General features: G+C 33.9%; 1 long non-coding RNA gene across 1 annotated transcript; it reads right to left on the minus strand.

Annotated features, from left to right (window-relative positions):
- Positions 1–284: 284 nt before the first annotated feature.
- Positions 285–2,944, minus strand: LOC125327071. The gene is made up of 2 exons (XR_007204125.1): positions 2,755–2,944; positions 285–448 (listed from the first exon to the last, which is right to left on the minus strand). It is a non-coding gene; the product is annotated as an uncharacterized LOC125327071 (long non-coding RNA).
- Positions 2,945–3,398: the final 454 nt, after the last annotated feature.

Genomic DNA, 3,398 nt, shown 5'->3' on the forward strand with positions numbered 1-3,398 from the left:
CAAACTCTTTGATAAATGGTGCAAACACATAAGTGCATGGAATATACAGAGTTTTGCATCTAGGGGTGTCTGAGTTGAAAGAAGATCAAAACAAGTAAATATGCAAGAATTTTATAAAACCCTACTGAAAACCTTTGGTCAAGGTCAGGTCAGCCAGTTCCAAAGAGAATAGGTAAATAACTTCCTCACAGTTATTTGATTAGAGATGGTTGGAAAAAGATTTTTTTCTTGAGGAATGATTTTTCTTGCTTTAATAGAAGAGAGAAATATTTGCCAGAAATACATTAACTTTTAACATTTTTATTTTCTGTAGTTTCTGTTGCTAGTACAGTCATATTTTGTGTAATTTCTTGCTAACGATGTGACTTCTGAAGCTTCTTGAGCCAATTTTTCTTGTGGTCAATGAATTGTCAAGAATGAGATGAAGAACTTAGACTGGTGATGGAGTCTAGAAAAAAAGGGAAAGGAAAATAAAATGTGTTTAGGCTACTTCAGCACTTTCTTATTTAGAGTAGCTATTTACAAAGTCATTGTGTTTGATAAATCAGTATTTCCAAAGCCTTTGCTCAGAAGCTATGTGCTACGGGAAAGGTTCTGTAATATAATTACAGCCACAGGAACCTAAAAATCAAGTATGAGGTCACGACTGGTACACTTTAGGTTGACTGTGGCAGTGAAGGATAACCCTTCCTCTGGGTGCTCTTCACTCTCTACTCTCTGTGGTTGCCAGTGGGCAGTGATTTCAGCTGGAGACATGGATACAAAACTCAGTACTCAACAATGTCCTCTTCCTTGATGTTTTCAAATGTTTCATTTCACATAAAGATATATTGTCTGCATTATTTCCCCTCTTAACGTACATTAACTATGTTCCTACAACTCATCAGATGTTTATTTCAATGAATGTAAAGGAAAAAAAAAAAGTGCTATAAATCAGTCCTTCTTTTCACCTCTAGGCTCCTGACTCCAAATAATTTCTTAAAATAACTGTGAAGACACAAAATATTTTAAGGGATCTTCTCTGTCCTGCTTGGCATAAAATTAGCACCCCATATCACATTTATCCTTAAATAAATTCCCAAAGACGAAAAATTAAAAAAATATATGGAAATTAATAGATCCCCCTCTGACCAGACTAAGATGCAATAGGCTTAACTGAGGCAAAGAATAGTCCATAAAAATGTTATGAAATGCCTTCTAACAGAAAGCTCAGGGAAGTATTCAAAAAAGACAGTGTGGGATCTCCATCATTAGAGGCCTTTAAGAGCAGGATTAGACAAGCAACTGTCAGAGATAACATAGGTAGAGTTGGTTTTGCCTTAGGGCAGAGGGATGGACTAACTGACCTCTTGAGGTCATTTTCAGCCTTGTGATTCTGTGAATGAAAACATACATCCCCTCCTAACTGCAATAGAATCTGTCATCACTCAACACCATTTCCTTTCAGTGCAATGCATTCAACCTTAACTTTGTCCTTTGTTTTGCTCTATTAAGGAGGTACGCTTTCAGATGTACTGTCATGATCTAATGCAATATTAAGTGCTTTGTTAAGAATGAGGAAAAGATGCAAAATTTTGAAGTTCATTAAGAAATTACAAATTTCTATACATTTTTATGGCATGGTGGGCATGGAGGAGAAAAAACCTACAATGTTTTTTCTCCATATAAAAAATATTTTATTTTATAAAAAATAAAAATAAGATAATAGGTCATCTTGGTTATATTTACTTCCTTTGTAAATATGATAACTACTCTTAGATTTTGCAAGGTATCTTTATAGTGTCGTGTGTGTGTACATACATGCATATGTATTTACATATATGTATTTGTATCTGTATCACTTTATATTGCAAATAGGAAATGCGAGTAGGAAGCGGAATTTGTAACCTAGCATTATGTCATTTTGATATTGGCTTTTTTTTTTTCATGTTAGAGGATAGTAGGAAGATCAGTAGAATTAACTTACATCCTTAATATGTAAAGTCTCACAAGAAAAAATAATCACTTTTCCAGGTTCTTGCTGATTCTCCAGTCAAGACATAGGGCTGTTCCAAGATGAGCTTTCTCTTACACCGTTATATCTTCTTCATAAACTTGTTCTAATAAATACTTGGTAAATTATGATCTGAATTATACCACTAAAAATTTCTAGCAAGCTTTTCCTAGGCACACAGGTATTTATGAAGCTAGTATAATTTTCTATATACAATGTAGAAAACTGAAAAGCAATTAAAAATACCATCCAAGATTACTTATCAGGCAATAATCTTTCCATTATGCTCCAATTTAATATTGGAGTAACTATATGATTTTCCCATACTGATCTTTTACTTCCTTCTCTTATGAGTTTTAATGATAATTTTTCTTAGAGAATCTCCTCATCTACTTTGTCATATTCTCCATGACTTTCTGTCACTACTCCCTATGTTTTCTCTCTTAGTGTACAAATATATCTTTGTTTTCCTTACCTTAGAAATTTAAGATCTTCTTGTTTTCCACTAATGCCCGAGGTGTTAATTTAGGTTTTTTATTCTTTTCTTCTCATCTCAAATTTTTAAAGAAATACAGCATGTGTCTGGAATTCTCCTGTACTCATCTCTACGTCTGACTTCACTGGAAAATCTTCTTCTCAGCAAAGATGTTAAGAGTTCTTAGTCAAAGATCAGATTTAAAAATCATATTTGTCTCATCAGCATAATCAATTGAACACTTAAAATCTTGTCTTCCTCCTCCTTTCTTAACTCTTTTTCTTACCTGTTTTCCTGTTTCCTCTAATCCTCCCTTTCTTCTCTTCTCTGCTCTATTATTTCAGGTATTTTCATCTTATTATGGTGGTATCCTTATCTTTCTCTTCAATATTCTTCTTTTCCTCTAAACCACAGGTCTTGGTCACTTCATTCATTTCGACTGATGTAACTATCATCTTGGGTTTATTTTTCTTCATAGACCTAAAAGAAAGAAATTCTTTATTACTTCTTCTTTTTGATCAAATTCAGGGCCATCTTGCATGTCACTAGGGCTTGTAACCTGGCTCAACTCTGACAGTTTCTTAGTCCTTGCATCCAAATACTGTCTGCATAATTTATGAGACACAACCTGTTTTAGCCATCCACAGTTAAAGGTACTGTCAGCTTTCACAATATCATATCCCAATTTCTACAAGTGGGATTCTACAATTTGTTAAAATGTGCATTTTTGTAGCCCAGAATTTAAACCATGATACCCTTACCTGCAAACTTGTTCCTACTTATTTAGTATCCCTCATTTGCTTTTAGTGACGTTTACCAATGTTTAGGAAGGATATTTCATATTAATCATGTGAAACTGAAACAACTTGACAAAACAGCATGAAGCTGAGTCATGGGAGGCTTAGGGTAGATATCAGGAAAAGGTTTTTC

Source organism: Corvus hawaiiensis, chromosome 6, assembly GCF_020740725.1.
Source record: "Corvus hawaiiensis isolate bCorHaw1 chromosome 6, bCorHaw1.pri.cur, whole genome shotgun sequence".
Classification (NCBI taxonomy): Eukaryota; Metazoa; Chordata; class Aves; order Passeriformes; family Corvidae; genus Corvus; species Corvus hawaiiensis.